Source organism: Pseudophryne corroboree, chromosome 2, assembly GCF_028390025.1.
Source record: "Pseudophryne corroboree isolate aPseCor3 chromosome 2, aPseCor3.hap2, whole genome shotgun sequence".
NCBI classification, from domain to species: Eukaryota; Metazoa; Chordata; class Amphibia; order Anura; family Myobatrachidae; genus Pseudophryne; species Pseudophryne corroboree.
This window is the reverse complement of record NC_086445.1, coordinates 321,322,763-321,340,753: the sequence shown is the minus strand read 5'-3', so window position 1 is coordinate 321,340,753 and position 17,991 is coordinate 321,322,763. Positions and strand designations below refer to the sequence as shown.

At 44.1% G+C, this 17,991-nt stretch overlaps 1 long non-coding RNA gene across 2 annotated transcripts in view; it reads right to left on the bottom strand.

Annotated features, from left to right (window-relative positions):
- The window catches only part of LOC135050768 (uncharacterized), a 90,005-nt gene that overhangs the window by 20,835 nt on the left and 51,179 nt on the right, over positions 1-17,991 (bottom strand). Inside the window, exon 3 of one of the 2 annotated variants that reach the window (XR_010241801.1) lies at positions 8,695-8,898. The exons of the other annotated variant lie outside the window; for it this stretch is intronic. This is a non-coding gene — a long non-coding RNA (uncharacterized LOC135050768). Of the gene's footprint in view, positions 1-8,694; positions 8,899-17,991 lie in introns of those variants that run through there. 2 annotated transcript variants of the gene reach the window in all.

The following is a 17,991-nucleotide window of genomic DNA, read 5'->3' as shown; positions in this document are numbered from 1 at the left end:
AGTGGTATAAGACAACACAGTAATTTACCCTTCAACTCAATACAAGGAAATATCTTTTGGGCTGAAGATTTGGCCCTGTGCTGTGCTGAGGCTTAAAGTCTGGGGTAGGGGTGAGGCTGAGTGCTGAGGGTTTTGGCTCGGAGTGGGCTATGGATTGGTGTCTGAGTCTAGAATGAGGTTTAGAGCCTGGGAATGGGATGAGGCCTAGGGTGCTTAATTACTAAAGGTCAATTGTCATCAATTTCAAATTGATGAAAATGGATCACAATCACTGTTTGTTTCCAGCAGTTAAAAATTACATTTACTATCAGATGATTTTTCTTATATTAGTTTTAAAATGGTAACAAATGTGTGTTGTAGCCCTGGAAGTACAACATTGAGTTAGATTGATTTTCATTTACTTGAAATGAACTATAATGAAAGTGGACCTTTAGTAAATATACCACTTAGGGGTATATTCAATTAGGGTCGGATCCATTCCGACATGCATTTGTCGGAATGGATCTGACAACCCCTATTCAATCTCATCTCAATTCGACTTTTTCAAGTCGAATTGCGATGAGGGACCCAGAGGAGGAGGGGGGAGCCGCGGGTAGACCAGCGGGGACAGCCGCGGGCAGGCGGAGGAGAGCAGCGCTACAGTAGCGCTGCAGGAGGATGTCACACAGCTGCCGATTCATGTACTATTCGACAAGTCGAATTCCCAGACTTGTAAAAAAAAACAGCTGGGATTGAATAGGTCGAATCACTATTCGACCTTAAAAAGTCGAAAATTGCCGTCTTTTTGACAGACGGCAGTTTTTGACCTTAATTGAATATACCCCTTAGGGCTTCCATTTTGGGGGAGTGCCAAGGCCAGTATTTCCATCCAAAGACAGATTTCCTGGCCTCTTTTTAAGAACTGTGGTAGCTGGCTTGTGCAACCCCATGGGTCATGCAGCCGGCCTATAGTGTAGCAGGTGATCCGATGTTGTGTCCTAGGACGCAGTACTTATTTCAGCCTCCTGCTGCATTACTAATACATTGCTGTTGCTGCCACGTAAGCAGCAGTGATTGTACCTCCAACCAACATCAGAATCAGGCCCACTGTTAATGTAACTGTTTGATTGTTGCTGACCTCAGTCTTGGCCCCAGTTTGATTATGTATTTGTGTCTCTGTACATGGACTATATCTGATCTGGATCCCTCTCTCCCTTACTGATAAATGCTGGAGCACATGTACTGAGGGTCAGCTAAGAAAATGGTCTGCTAAGGTTTAAGAGTATATTACCAAAGGGGGGGTAGTGGTCGCACAAGCTATTTCATTTCACCTATATGACACAATTAATTAAACCCCCAAAATAATATTGTGTATGTATCATTAATAATGCAAGGGGGGTGCTACCACGGACATGTATAGATACATCAAATAACTAAGGGAAGAGAAGAACTATCCAAAATCTGGTGCACAAAATAATTTTCAGATATTTAAAATGTAACTTTTATTAATTCATTATATTCTAAAAAAGCAAAAATTTGAGTTAAAAATATAGAGATGTAAAAGAGGTAAAGAATAGTGTAATAAATATGTACTATGTGTGAACTGGCTCCATTTTATTATTTAATAAATGTTGTATTCTTTTGTTATATTGCACAACGAGAACTTGTATAGCCTCCAATGTTAGACTATATTTAATTACTGTAACATCATTTTATATATTTTCAGTTTTGTTTATGGAGACACTTTTCTCGTATAATTCTCACTTTCTTAATATATAAATCGGGTTCAAAGATGACCTCATGTGATCAATAAGTATAATGTTCTTTTAGTCACTATTTCTCAAATATCAATTCACTCATCACATGTGTATTCAATGTAATAGATATAATAATGTCCCTATAGGGAATTTCCAAATATCAGTTCACTCATCACATGTACTGTATGTTCAATAGGATAGAGATAATAATATTCCTATAGGGTATAGGTGATCTCTAGAATGTACTTTATATAGAGATTAGACCTACTTTTAACCACAGTGATAGAATATATATATATATATATATATATATATATATATATATATACTGCTCAAAAAAATAAAGGGAACACTAAAATAACACACCCTAGATCTGAATGAATGAAGTATTCTTATTAAATACTTTGTTCTTTACATAGTTGAATGTGCTGACAACAAAATCACACAAAAATTGTCAATGGAAATCAAATTTATTAACCCATGGAGGTCTGGATTTGGAGTCACACTCAAAATTAAAATGGAAAAACACACTACAGGCTGATCCAACTTTGATGTAATGTCCTTAAAACAAGTCAAAATGAGGCCCAGTAGTGTGTGTGGCCTCCACGTGCCTGTATGACCTCCCTACAATGCCTGGGCATGCTCCTGATGAGGTGGCGGATGGTCTCCTGAGGGATCTCCTCCCAGACCTGGACTAAAGCATCCGCCAACTCCTGGACAGTCTGTGATGCAATGTGACGTTGGTGGATGGAGCGAGACATGATGTCCCAGATGTGCTCAATTGGATTCAGGTCAGGGAAACGGGCGGGCCAGTCCATAGCATCAATGCCTTCATCTTGCAGGAGCTGCTGACACACTCCAGCCACATGAGGTCTAGCATTGTCTTGCATTACGAGGAACCCAGGGCCAACCGCACCAGCATATGGTCTCACAAGTGATCTGAGGATCTCATCTTGGTACCTAATGGCAGTCAGGCTACCCCTGGCGAGCACATGGAGGGCTGTGCGGCCCCCCAAAGAAATGCCACCCCACACCATTACTGACCCACTGCCAAACCGGTCATGCTGGAGGATGTTGCAGGCAGCAGAACGTTCTCCTTGGCGTCTCCAGACTCTGTCACGTCTGTCACATGTGCTCAGTGAGAACCTGCTTTCATCTGTGAAGAGCACAGGGCGCCAGTGGCGAATTTGCCAATCTTTGTGTTCTCTGGCAAATGCCAAAAGTCCTGCACGGTGTTGGGCTGTAAGCACAACCCCCACTTGTGGACGTCAGGCCCTCATACCACCCTCATGGAGTCTGTTTCTGATCGTTTGAGTAGACACATGCACATTTGTGGCTTGCTGGAGGTCATTTTGCAGGGCTCTGGCAGTGTTCCTCCTGTTCCTCCTTGCACAAAGGCGGAAGTAGCGGTCCTGCTGCTGGGTTGCTGCCCTTATACGGCCTCCTCCACGTCTCCTGATGTACTGGCCTTTCTCCTGGTAGCGCCTCCATGCTCTGGACACTACGCTGACAGACACAGCAAACCTTCTTGCCACAGCTCGCATTGATGTGCCATCCTGGATGAGCTGCACTACCTGAGCCACTTGTGTGGGTTGTAGGGAGGTCATACAGGCACGTGGAGGCCACACACTACTGAGCCTCATTTTGACTTGTTTTAAGGACATTACATCAAACTTGGATCAGCCTGTTGTGTGTTTTTCCACTTTAATTTTGAGTGTGACTCCAAATCCAGACCTCCATGGGTTAATAAATTTGATTTCCATTGATCATTTTTGTGTGATTTTGTTGTCAGCACATTCAACTATGTAAAGAACAAAGTATTTAATAAGAATATTTCATTCATTCATATCTAGGATGTGTTATTTTAGTGTTCCTTTTATTTTTTTGAGCAGTGTATACATATTTGTATATATATATATATATATATATATATATATATATATTTCGGACCGCAAAAGTAACAAAGTCCAAACCCCCTTCCACTTTCTTTAGAGGTGGTCAGGGGAAATCTAGAAAACCTGCACCAACAGGTTCCCAGGAGCAGAAGTGAGGTTCTGCTTCCTCCAAATCTTCAGCATGACGGTGGACCTCCCAGCCTGGGGATTGGGCAGGTGGAAGCAAGACTAAGGGATTTTCATGCCTAGACCCCTGGGTACAAGAGATCGATGCCCAGGGGTACAGACTGGAGCTTCAAGAACTCCCACCTCACAGATTCTTCAAATCAGGCTTACCAGCTTCGCTGACAGAAAGTGCTAACCTACAGGAAGACATTCAAAAATTGGTTCAAACAAATGTGATTGTTCCAGATCCACCTCACCTATCAAACAAGGGTTATTACTCAAACCTGTTTGTGGTGTCGAAGCCGGACGGTTCGGTAAGGCCGATATTAAGTCATTGAACCTCTACTTGAGGGAATTCAAATTCAAGATGGAGTCTCTGAGAGCGGTGATCTCAGGTCTGGAGGAGTGGGAATTCCTGGTATCCCTGGATATCAAGGATGCGTACCTTCACATTCCGAACTGGCCACCTCACCAGGCTTATCTGCAATTTGCACTGCTAGACTGTTACTATCCGTTCTAGGTGCTGCTATTTGGCCTCTCCACAGCACCGAGGGTGTTCACCTAGATCATGGCAGAGATGATGCTACTCCTCCGCAAGCAGGGAGTGAACATTAGTCCATATCTGGACAATCTGCTGATAAAGGCATCTTCCAGGGAGAAGCTGTTACAGAGCATTACTCTCTCAACTCGACTACTCCAGGATCACGGGTGGATCCTAAACCTTCCAAAGTCACATTTAGATTGTAAGCTTGCGAGCAGGGCCTTCCTACCTCTATGACTGTTTGTTATTACCCAGTTTTGTTATATCATTGTTATTTCCAATTGTAAAGCGCAAAGGAATTTGCTGTGCTATATAAGAAACTGTTAATAAATAATGATAAATTTAGAACGGACAAGGTGTCATGATCCGTGCCATATCTCCTTTCTGCCTCTAGGTGTCACTCTCTGCCTCTTGGTCTGTCTAGCTGTTTCCACTCTGTGACCTGACAGGGTTGATTACCTGGTTATGTGCAGCTGTGGTTTGCACCTGGGAAGCTGCTATTTATCCTCTGCTCACAAGCACTCATATGCCAGTTCATCAAGTCTACCTTTGAGGCTGCAACACTGCATTCTCTCAGCTCATCGTTAATGGACTACTGAGTAGCTGGCCTGGCCTGCATTCTCCCAGCACTCAGGCGACATTCATTTTCACAGTACTCTGCTATCCTGCATTGCTGACCTGCATTCTCTCAGCTCATTGTTAATGGACTACTGAGTAGCCGGCCTACAGAACTCAGGTAACCTGCATATCTGACCTGCATTCTCCCAGTACTCTGCCATCCTGCATAGCTGACCTGCATTCTCTCAGCTCATCATTAATGGACTACTGAGTAGCTGGCCTGCATTCTCCCAGTACTCAGATAACCTGCATAGCTGACCTGCATTCCTCCAGTACTCTGCTATCCTGCATAGCTCACCTGCATTCTGTCAGCTCATCATTAATGGACTACTGAGTAGCTGACCTGCATTCTCCCAGTACTCAGGTAACCTGCATTCTCCCAGTACTTTGCTATCCTGCATAGCTGACCTACATTCTCTCAGCTCATCGTTAATGGACTACTGAGTAGCTGACCTGCATTCTCCCAGTACCCTGCATAGTTGACCTGCTTTGTCCCAGCTCTTCACTAATGGTCTACTCAAGGTAACTCCAAGTAACAGAGTAGATGGCCTGCATTCTCTCAGCATTCTGGTATCCTGCATGTTCACAGCTACTTGCTTACATATCTGGTGTCTTCTCTGTTGATAATACAGTTTATGCCTATGGATTCTGTTATTTTGCATTTATAAATCTATATACATTCCTTTTGTCTCTGTATACCTCATTTCATGTACCTCCTGCACATGCACACACAGGGAAGCCTAGTACCTGTGACACAAGAAGTCTGTCCTTCCTGGGGATGATCCTCGACACGGAAGTACAGAAGGTGTTTCTCCCGGTGGAGAAAGCATTGGTGATCCAGTCAATGGTCCGGGAGGTCCTGAAGCCTGCCCGGGTATCGGTTCATCAATGCATTCACCTTCTGGGGAAGATGGTTGCCTCCTACGAGGCTCTACATTACGGAAGATTTATTTCACGGTCCTTCCATTGGATCTCCTGGACAAATAGTCGGGATCTCATCTTCACATTCACCAGCGGTAAGGCCTGTTGCCGAAAGTCAGAATTTCACTCCTCTGGTGGCTGCAAACTTCTCATCTTCTCGAGGGCCGAAGGTTCGGGATTCAGAATTGGATCCTTCTAACCATGGATGCAAGTCTCAGAGGTTTGGGAGCAGTCATCCAAGGGGAAAACTTCCAAGGAAAGTGGTCAAGTCTGGAATCCACCATTCCGATAAACATTCTGGAACTAAGAGCCGTATACAGCGGCCTTCTACAAGCGGCACATCTTCTACAAGATCAGGCCATTCAAGTTCAGTTGGACAATGTAACAACGGTGTCCTACATAAACAAACAAGGCAGAACGAAGAGCAGAGCCGCAATGTCAGAGGTAACAAGAATCCTCCTCTGGGCAGAAAAGCATGTGGTGACGCTGTCAGCGATCTTCATTCCGGGAGTGGACAACTGGGAAGCGGACTTCCTCAGCAGACACGATCTCCATTCAGGAGAATGGGGCCTCTACCCAGAGGTGTTTGAGGAAATAACAAGTCATTGGGGTGTACCTCAAACAGACATGATGGCCTCCCACCTCAACAAGAAGCTTCGGGGGTACTGTTCCAGGTCGAGAGACCCACAGGCAGTGATGGTTTACGGCCTGGTAACTCCATGGGTGTTCCAGTCGGTGTATGTGTTCCCTCCACTTCCGCTCATCCCAAGGATTCACAAACTAATAAAAAGAACAAGAGTTCAGGCAATCCTCATTGCTCCTGACTGGCCAAGAAGGGCTTGGTACGCGGATCTTCTAGAATTACTGCTGGAGGATCTGAGGCCTCTTCCTCTTTGCAAGGACCTTCTGCAACAGGGGCCGTTCGCTTATCAAGACTTACCGCGCCTACATTTGACGGCATGGAGGTTGAACAACTGATTTTATCTAGGAAGGGCATTCCGAGAAAGGTCATTCCTACCCTGATACAGGCTAGGAAGGGAGTAACAGCTAAACATTACCATTGGATTTGGAAAAGGTATGTGTCTTGGTGTGAATCCAAGAAGTTTCCTATGGTTGAGTTTCAACTGGGATGGTTTCTCCTCTTTCTTCAAGCAGGTGTGGATGTGGGCCTACGCTTGGGCTCCATAAAAGTCCAGATTTCGGCCCTGTGGATATTCTTCCAGAAACAATTGGCTGCTCTCCCTAAGGTTCAGACTTTCTTGAAAGGGTTTTTGCACATCCAACCACCTTTTGTGCCTCCTACGGCACCGTGGAATCTTAATGTGGTGTTGCAGTTCCTGCAATCGGATTGGTTCGAACCTCTACAGGAGGTTGAGGTCAAGTTTCTTACTTGGAAGGCTGTCACACTGTTGGCATTGGCATCTGCTAGGCGTGTGTCAGAATTGGGGGCATTGTCCTACAAGAGCCCCTATTTGATTTTCCATGAAGATAGGGCTGAGCTCAGAACGCATCAGCGATTTCTTCCAAAGGTTGTGTCGGCTTTCCATATCAACCAACCTATTGTGATGCCAGTGGCTACTGACTCCCCAATTACATCAAAGTCCTTGGATGTTGAAAGGGCTTTGAAGATTTATGTGAAGAGAACTTCTCATCACAGGAAGTCGAACGCTCTGTTTGTCCTTTAAGCTCCCAACAAGGTTGGGTGTCCTGCTTCTAAGCAGATGATTTCTCGCTGGATTAGGTTCACTATCCAGCATGCTTATTCTATGGCAGGCTTGCCATGTCCAAATTCTGTTAAGGCCCAGTCTACCCGTAAAGTGGGTTCTTCCTGGGCGGCTGCCCGGAGTGTCTTGGCTTTGCCACGCAGCTACTTGGTCAGGGTCAAACATGTTTGCTAAATTCTACAAGTTCGATACCTTGGCCTCTGAGGATCTTCAGTTTGGTCAATCTATTCTGCAGGAGCCTCCGCGCTCTCCCTCCCATACTGGGAGCTTTCGTACATCCCCATGGTACTAAATGGAACCCCAGCATCCTCTAGGACATAAGAGAAAATAGGATTTGAATTACCAACCGGTAAATCCTTTTCACGTAGTCCGTAGAGGATGCTGGGCTCCCGCCCAGTGCTTCGTTTCCTGCATTGTTACTTAGTTAGGTACTGCATTGTTACTTGTTATGTACTGCATTGTACTTGGTTAAGTACTGTTGTTCAGCCATTGCTGAATCATTTCAAGTTGGTTAGCTTGGCTTTCCTTTTATTATGTGTGAGCTGGTGTGAAACTAACCACTATGTGTCTATTTCCTTCTCTTGAAGTATGTCTGTCTCCTTGGGCACATTTCTATACTAAGCCTGGTATGAGGGGCATAGAGGGAGGAGTCAGCCCACACTATTAAACTCTTAAAGTGCCCATGGCTCCCAAGGGACCCTTCTATACCCCTTGGTACTAAATGGAACCCTAGCATCCTCTACGGGCTACGAGAAAAGGATTTACCGGTAGGTAATTCAAATCCTATTTTCTTCTCTTTTCTTAGTTATTTAAGATTATATTACACTGGTTACTGTTGCTTATCAGAAAGGAAAAGTGGCATGCGGTGGGGTGAGGCACACAAGGCAGGCCTTTCCTGTCATACTCACGTATATGCCAGAGTTTTGACCATATAAAGTATATGAAAAATACAAACAATATATTACAAATATATTCTTTGTATTATTCTAATAATTTTTATAATCAAAACTATGGCGCAAAAAGTCTATGGCAGGTGAGGCAGTGTTATCTTTTCCGCACGTCTCTAATCAAAACTCACCAAATTAACAGCAGTATATACTGTTGCACCTGTGTATAATGCCCACATGAACCCTTTGGCTCATATATTGTGCGTAAATCTGGCTCTGATACCTTCTGAGGAAGTTGCTGATCAATCCTAAGGCGGAGATACGCGTCAAGGAGCATTATATATCACAGTACCAGCACCTCCAATTGGAATTTGCCATTTATCTTGGGGAAAGTGGATAATCCAGAGAAGGCTGCAAAGAAATTAAAATGATTGCAATGTCTTTCAGTCTCCAAAACACTCTAGGACTAATAGCCCATGTTATTAACGGTGAGGATCACAGCACTCACTAACTCTGACAGGAAAGTCGTTGGGTGCTCTAACAATTAATATGCAATAACCGTAACCAAGGACCTTGCAAGGGAACATAATTATTACTTAGTTCTTTATAAACAAACATTGCGTCCGGTCATGCAGAGTCTACTGTACATTGGCTAGCATAGGAATAGTCCTGACACAATCACAAGGAAACATTTCCTAATCCTACACTCAAAATAAATTCTACCAGTAGATAATTTTTTTCTTATGATTTTTGAGGCTCACTAATCAGTCACAACATTGGAACTTGGGGCCTAAGTTGGAGATGTACATAAACCTGATCTCTGATGGTGGGGCACATGCACCTGCACAGGACTTGTTCTGCGCATGTACAGAATGGGTCCTGTATCATCACATGCCATGCTGCTGCAGTTTGGGGGTGGGAAGTGGGTGGAGCTGGGCAGCAGTCCCGAAACAGGGGGTGTCATCCCGGTTTTCTGGGAGTGGTGAAGCCAGGCTTTGTGTCTTCCAATGTAGATTCTTTTTTTGTCAATCTGACATAATTATTATACTAGTTGTAGCAAATTATGGGAGTGGGACAATAGGTAGCAAATTGTAGTCCGGGAAGTGGTAGTAGTTTGAGGTTGGGGCTGTTTTGGCTGGTCTCGAGGCATCTGGACTAGCACTGAAAGGAAGGGGGAAATTATGTTATTGGGGGCTTGGTGGGACGGCAGCCAATAATGTGCCTAGGGGCGGCCTGACCCCTAAATCCTCCCCTGTCCATGGGTAAATCTTTAGCATAAAATTTGGAGAAAAAGTTTGAAAATATATCAGGACCAGAAGGTTTCCCAGTGAAGAGAGTGTTATGGCTACTATATTTTCTAGTTATGTCTGGATATTAAGATTATATATTTGGGATATGTGGATAATTCTAGAAAATTATTAATGATGGGTTGATAGATATTGGGGGTGATTCCGAGTTGTTCACTCGCTAGCTGCTTTTAGCAGCATTGCACACGCTAAGCCGCCGCCCTCTGGGAGTGTATTTTAGATTAGCAGAATTGCGAATGAAAGATTAGCAGAATTGCGAATAGAAATTTCTTAGCAGTTTCTGAGTAGCTCCAGACTTAATCAGCCATTGCGACCAGCTCAGTCCTTTTCGTTCCTGGTTTGACGTCACAAACACACCCAGCGGTTGCCTAACCACTCCCCCGTTTCTCCAGCCACTCCTGCGTTTTGCAACTCCAACTTCCACCCAGAAACACCCACTTCCTGTCAATCACTTCCTACGATCAGAAGAGCGATGAAAAAACTTCGTTACGCCGTGAGTAAATGACCAAACTTTTGTGCTAATTTACTTGGCGCAGGCACACTGCGTACATTGCGCATGCGCAGTTTGCGACTAATCGCTCCGTTGCGAAAAAAAATAACGAGCGAACAACTCGGAATGACCCCCATTGTCCTGCAAATTGAATAAGAAGGCACTTGCTACGTCTGTTGGAGTGGGTGTTGCAGCTTCTTTCAGTTTATTCTTTTTGTGTAAAATTAATGGGCAGTTCAGGTATAAAATCTGTCGCACCTGTGGCCCTGAAAATAACTAATATTACTTTATTAGCTTGCCTAAATTCTTACATGTTTTCTAATTTGGGTTAGACTTGTTGTCCTTTTCTATCTCTTCAGTGTATCCCCAGCTCAACAGCTCAATGGTGTCTATGTAGGGTGTGCTTGTCAGTAAGTGGTGTCTATGTAGGGAGTGTGTGTGTGTGTGTGTGTGTGTGTGTGTGTGTGTGTGTGTGTGTGTGTGTGTGTGTCAGTAAGTGTTGTCTATGTGCATTTGTGTCAGTAAGTGGTGTGTGTGTTTGCGTCAGTAAGGTGTGTCTGTGTAGTTTGTTTGTATGTGTCAGTCAGTGGTGTCTATGTGTGTTTGTGTTGGTAAGTGGTGTCTGTTTGTGTCAGTAAGTGGTGTCTGTGTGCATTTGTGTCAGTAAGTGGTATTTGTGTAAGTAAGTGATGTCTGTGTGTCAGTAAGTGGTGTCTGCATTCTTGTCAGTAAGTGGTGTCTATGTAGGGTGTATTTGTCAGTAAGTGGTGTCTATGTAGGGTGTGTGTGTGTGTGTGTGTGTGTGTGTGTGTGTGTGTGTGTGTGTGTGTGTGTGTGTGTGTGTGTGTCAATAAGTGGTGTCTATGTGCATTTGTGTCAGTAAGTGGTGTGTGTGTGTTTGCGTCAGTAAGATGTCCCTGTGTAGTTTGTGTGTGTCAGTAAGTGGTGTCTGTGTGCATTTATGTCAGTAAATGGTGTTTGTGTGTGTGTCAGTAAGTGGTGTCTGTGTAATATGTGCATTTGTGGCAGTAATTGTTGTCTGTGTGTGTTTGTGTCAGTAAGTGGTGTGTGTGTGTGTGTGTGTGTGTGTGTGTGTGTGTGTGTGTGTGTGTGTGTGTGTGTGTGTCAGTAAGTAGTGTAGTGTGTGTGTGTGTGTGTGTGTGTGTGTGTGTGTGTGTGTGTGTGTGTGTGTCAGTAAGTAGGGTGTGAGTAAGTAGTGTGTGTGTCTCAGTTAGCGTTTGTGTCGGTAAGTGGTGTCTGTGTAGTGTGTCAGTAATTTGTATCTTTGTCAGCAAGGGGTATCTATGTACATGCCAGTAAGTGGTGTCAGTAAGGGGTGTACTGTATATCTGTAAGTAGTATATGTGTCAGTAAAGGGTATATGTCAATAAGTATCTGTGTCAGTAAATTTGTGTCAGTAAGGTATGTCTGGGTATGTACTGTATGTGCCAATAACTGGTGTCTATGTCAGATGTATTTGTCAGTAAGGGGCATCTGTGTCAGTAAGAGGTATCTGCCAGTAACCAGTAACCAGTATCTATGTCAGTTAGGGGGTGTCTGTCAGTAAGTATGTATGTGCCAATAAGTGATGTCTGTGTCAGTAAGTATTGGTAGTGTATCTGTGTCAGTGTGTTTGTGTCAGCGGAATCTGTGTCAGTCAGCGTGCTATGTTTTTTACATGTTTTTTTTTAGGGGACGGTCTCTTTTTGACATCTGTGGAACTTCTAAGAAGCCACTGCCACACTTTTCCCTGAGGGGTGGGTGGGTGTGGGTAGTGTGAGGGAGGGGTGGCAGCAGGCAGAGTTTTTGCCTAGGATGCTGAGAAGCCTTCCACCGGCCCTGGCTAGGAGGTTGAGAAAGCAAGTGTCTGTTAATGAGATTGGTGTTCACATAGGTTGTGTATGAAAAATGACAGGATCCAATTGGTTTGAAGTTAAACTCTCTTCACTTTAGCATTCTCTAAGACTTAGTACATCTGCCCTGGTGCAGGACTGAAACAGAAAACTGGTAGAAACAGTGGGACTGGGAAAGATTTCAAGCAAGGTGAAAAGTAAAAAGTAAGACTATTCTCATTATTCTTACTGTATGATAAGTGTACAGAGGGGCAAAAAAGTATTTGGACAGCCACCGATTGTGCAAGCTGACCCACTTAAAAAGATGAGAGAGGTCTGTAATTTCCATCATAGGTACACTTCAACTGTGAGACAGAATCTGTAAAAAAACAAAACAAAACAGGAAATCACATTGTATGATTTTTAAACAATTTACTTGTATATTCTTGTGGAAAATAAATATTTGGACACCTACCAAGCAGCAAGATTTCTGGCTCTCACAGACCTGTTACTTCTTCTTTAAGAAGCTCTTCTATCCTCCACTTGTTACCTGTATTAATTAGAGATGAGCGCCTGAAATTTTTCGGGTTTTGTGTTTTGGTTTTGGGTTCGGTTCCGCGGCCGTGTTTTGGGTTCGAACGCGTTTTGGCAAAACCTCACCGAATTTTTTTTGTCGGATTCGGGTGTGTTTTGGATTCGGGTGTTTTTTTCCAAAAACACTAAAAAACAGCTTAAATCATAGAATTTGGGGGTCATTTTGATCCCAAAGTATTATTAACCTCAAAAACCATAATTTACACTCATTTTCAGTCTATTCTGAATACCTCACACCTCACAATATTATTTTTAGTCCTAAAATTTGCACCGAGGTCGCTGTGTGAGTAAGATAAGCGACCCTAGTGGCCGACACAAACACCGGGCCCATCTAGGAGTGGCACTGCAGTGTCACGCAGGATGTCCCTTCCAAAAAACCCTCCCCAAACAGCACATGACGCAAAGAAAAAAAGAGGCGCAATGAGGTAGCTGACTGTGTGAGTAAGATTAGCGACCCTAGTGGCCGACACAAACACCGGGCCCATCTAGGAGTGGCACTGCAGTGTCACGCAGGATGGCCCTTCCAAAAAACCCTCCCCAAACAGCACATGACGCAAAGAAAAAAAGAGGCGCAATGAGGTAGCTGTGTGAGTAAGATTAGCGACCCTAGTGGCCGACACAAACACCGGGCCCATCTAGGAGTGGCACTGCAGTGTCACGCAGGATGGCCCTTCCAAAAAACCCTCCCCAAACAGCACATGACGCAAAGAAAAAAAGAGGCGCAATGAGGTAGCTGACTGTGTGAGTAAGATTAGCGACCCTAGTGGCCGACACAAACACCGGGCCCATCTAGGAGTGGCACTGCAGTGTCACGCAGGATGTCCCTTCCAAAAAACCCTCCCCAAACAGCACATGACGCAAAGAAAAAAAGAGGCGCAATGAGGTAGCTGTGTGAGTAAGATTAGCGACCCTAGTGGCCGACACAAACACCGGGCCCATCTAGGAGTGGCACTGCAGTGTCACGCAGGATGGCCCTTCCAAAAAACCCTCCCCAAACAGCACATGACGCAAAGAAAAAAAGAGGCGCAATGAGGTAGCTGTGTGAGTAAGATTAGCGACCCTAGTGGCCGACACAAACACCGGGCCCATCTAGGAGTGGCACTGCAGTGTCACGCAGGATGTCCCTTCCAAAAAACCTTCCCCAAACAGCACATGACGCAAAGAAAAAAAGAGGCTTTTTACTGATATTTGGTGTTTTGGATTTGACATGCTCTGTACTATGACATTGGGCATCGGCCTTGGCAGACGACGTTGCTGGCATTTCATCGTCTCGGCCATGACTAGTGGCAGCAGCTTCAGCACGAGGTGGAAGTGGATCTTGATCTTTCCCTAATTTTGGAACCTCAACATTTTTGTTCTCCATATTTTAATAGGCACAACTAAAAGGCACCTCAGGTAAACAATGGAGATGGATGGATTGGATACTAGTATACAATTATGGACGGGCTGCCGAGTGCCGACACAGAGGTAGCCACAGCCGTGAACTACCGCACTGTACTGTGTCTGCTGCTAATATATAGACTGGTTGATAAAGAGATAGTATACTCGTAACTAGTATGTATGTATAAAGAAAGAAAAAAAACCACGGTTAGGTGGTATATACAATTATGGACGGGCTGCCGAGTGCCGACACAGAGGTAGCCACAGCCGTGAACTACCGCACTGTACTGTGTCTGCTGCTAATATATAGACTGGTTGATAAAGAGATAGTATACTCGTAACTAGTATGTATGTATAAAGAAAGAAAAAAAAACCACGGTTAGGTGGTATATACAATTATGGACGGGCTGCCGAGTGCCGACACAGAGGTAGCCACAGCCGTGAACTACCGCACTGTACTGTGTCTGCTGCTAATATATTGACTGGTTGATAAAGAGATAGTATACTCGTAACTAGTATGTATGTATAAAGAAAGAAAAAAAAACCACGGTTAGGTGGTATATACAATTATGGACGGGCTGCCGAGTGCCGACACAGAGGTAGCCACAGCCGTGAACTACCGCACTGTACTGTGTCTGCTGCTAATATATAGACTGGTTGATAAAGAGATAGTATACTCGTAACTAGTATGTATGTATAAAGAAAGAAAAAAAAAACACGGTTAGGTGGTATATACAATTATGGACGGGCTGCCGAGTGCCGACACAGAGGTAGCCACAGCCGTGAACTACCAAACTGTACTGTGTCTGCTGCTAATATATAGACTGGTTGATAAAGAGATAGTATACTCGTAACTAGTATGTATGTATAAAGAAAGAAAAAAAAACCACGGTTAGGTGGTATATACAATTATGGACGGGCTGCCGAGTGCCGACACAGAGGTAGCCACAGCCGTGAACTACCGCACTGTACTGTGTCTGCTGCTAATATATTGACTGGTTGATAAAGAGATAGTATACTCGTAACTAGTATGTATGTATAAAGAAAGAAAAAAAAACCACGGTTAGGTGGTATATACAATTATGGACGGGCTGCCGAGTGCCGACACAGAGGTAGCCACAGCCGTGAACTACCGCACTGTACTGTGTCTGCTGCTAATATATAGACTGGTTGATAAAGAGATAGTATACTCGTAACTAGTATGTATGTATAAAGAAAGAAAAAAAAAACACGGTTAGGTGGTATATACAATTATGGACGGGCTGCCGAGTGCCGACACAGAGGTAGCCACAGCCGTGAACTACCGAACTGTACTGTGTCTGCTGCTAATATATAGACTGGTTGATAAAGAGATAGTATACTCGTAACTAGTATGTATGTATAAAGAAAGAAAAAAAAACCACGGTTAGGTGGTATATACAATTATGGACGGGCTGCCGAGTGCCGACACAGAGGTAGCCACAGCCGTGAACTACCGCACTGTACTGTGTCTGCTGCTAATATATAGACTGGTTGATAAAGAGATAGTATACTCGTAACTAGTATGTATGTATAAAGAAAGAAAAAAAAACCACGGTTAGGTCACTGGTATATACAATTATGGACGGGCTGCCGAGTGCCGACACAGTGGTAGCCACAGCCGTGAACTACCGCACTGTACTGTGTCTGCTGCTAATATAGACTGGTTGATAAAGAGATAGTATACTACTAATATTATATACTGGTGGTCAGGTCACTGGTCACTAGTCACACTGGCAGTGGCACTCCTGCAGCAAAAGTGTGCACTGTTTAATTTTAATATAATATTATGTACTCCTGGCTCCTGCTATAACCTATAACTGGCACTGCAGTAGTGCTCCCCAGTCTCCCCCACAATTATAAGCTGTGTGAGCTGAGCAGTCAGACAGATATATAATATATATAGATGATGCAGCACACTGGCCTGAGCCTGAGCAGTGCACACAGATATGGTATGTGACTGAGTCACTGTGTGCTGTGTATCGCTTTTTTCAGGCAGAGAACGGATTATAAATAAAAGTGGTGGTCACTGGTCACTATCAGCAAAACTCTGCACTGTACACTACTGAGTACTCCTAATGCTCCCCAAAATTAGTAAATCAAGTGTCTCTCTAATCTATTCTAATTCTAAACGGAGAGGACGCCAGCCACGTCCTCTCCCTATCAATCTCAATGCACGTGTGAAAATGGCGGCGACGCGCGGCTCGTTATATAGAATCCGAGTCTCGCGATAGAATCCGAGCCTCGCGAGAATCCGACAGCGTCATGATGACGTTCGGGCGCGCTCGGGTTAACCGAGCAAGGCGGGAAGATCCGAGTCGCTCGGACCCGTGAAAAAAACCATGAAGTTCTGGCGGGTTCGGATTCAGAGAAACCGAACCCGCTCATCTCTAGTATTAATGGCACCTGTTTGAACTGGTTATCTGTATAAAAGACACCTGCCCACACCCTCAAACAGTCAGACTGCTACCTCTCCACCATGGCCAAGACCAGAGAGCTGTCTAAGGACACCAGGGACAAAATTGTAGAGCTGCACAAGGCTGTGATGAGCTACTCAACAATAGGCAAGCAGTTTTGTGAGAAGAGATCAACTGTTGGCACAATTATTAAAAAAATGGAAGAAATACAAGATCACTAACAATCTCCCTCGACCTGGGTCTCCATGAAAAATCTCAACTCGTGGGGTATCAATGATCTTGAGAACGGCGAGGAATCAGCCCAGAACTACACGGGGGGACCTGGTCAATGACCTCAAGAGAGCTGGGACCACAGTCACAAAGGTTACCATTAGTAACACACTACGTCATCATGGATTGAAATCCTGCAGCGCCCGAAAGGTCCCCCTGCTTAAGCCAGCACATGTCCAGACCCATCTAAAGTTTGCCAGTGACCATCTGGATGATCCAGAGGAGGATTGGGAGATTGTAAGGTGGTCAGATGAGAGCAAAATTAAACTTTTTGGTATAAACTCCACTAGCCATGTTTTTGAGGGAGAAGAATGCTGAAGGGCATCCCAAGAACACCATACCAACTGTGAAGCATGGGGGGTGGAAACATCATGCTTTGGGGCTGCTTTTCTGCAAAAGGGGATAGGACGACTGATCCGTATTAAGGAGAGGATGAATGGGGCCATGTATCGTGAGATCTTGGGCAAAAACCTCCTTCCCTCAGTAAGAGCATTGAAGATGGAATGTGGCTGGGTCTTCTAGCATTACAATGACCCCAAACACACCACCCGGGCAACTAAGGAGTGGCTCAGTAAGAAGCATTTCAAGGTCCTGGAGTGGCCTAGCCAGTCTCCAGACCTCAACTCAATAGAAAATCTGTGGAGGGAGTTGAAAGTCCGTGTTGCCCGGCGACAGCCCCAAAACATGAGAGAAGATCTGCATGGAAGAGTGGGCCTAAATACCTGCTACAGTATGTGCAAACCTGGTCAAGAACTACAGGAAACGTTTGACCTCTGTAATTGGCATCCGAGGTTATATTACAAATATTGAGTTAAACTATTTGATTGCCCAAATATATATTTTCCGCCAGAATATACAAATAAATTGTTTAACAATAATACAATGTGATTTCCTAGTTTTTTTTTTTCAGATTCTGTCTCTCACAGTTGAAGTGTACCTATGATGGAAATTACAGACCTCTCTCATCTTTGAAGTGGGTCAACTTGCACAATCGGTGGCTGTCCAAATACTTTTTTGCCCCACTGTATTTATGTGTACAACACTGCTCATTACATTTGTGTCAGCCTCATAAGCTACCTGCTGAAATAGTGAAATTTCTTCAAGTCATGTACATATGTTGTTGATTGTATGTATATATATATATATATATATAAAAACACACATATATATATATATATATATATATATATATATAT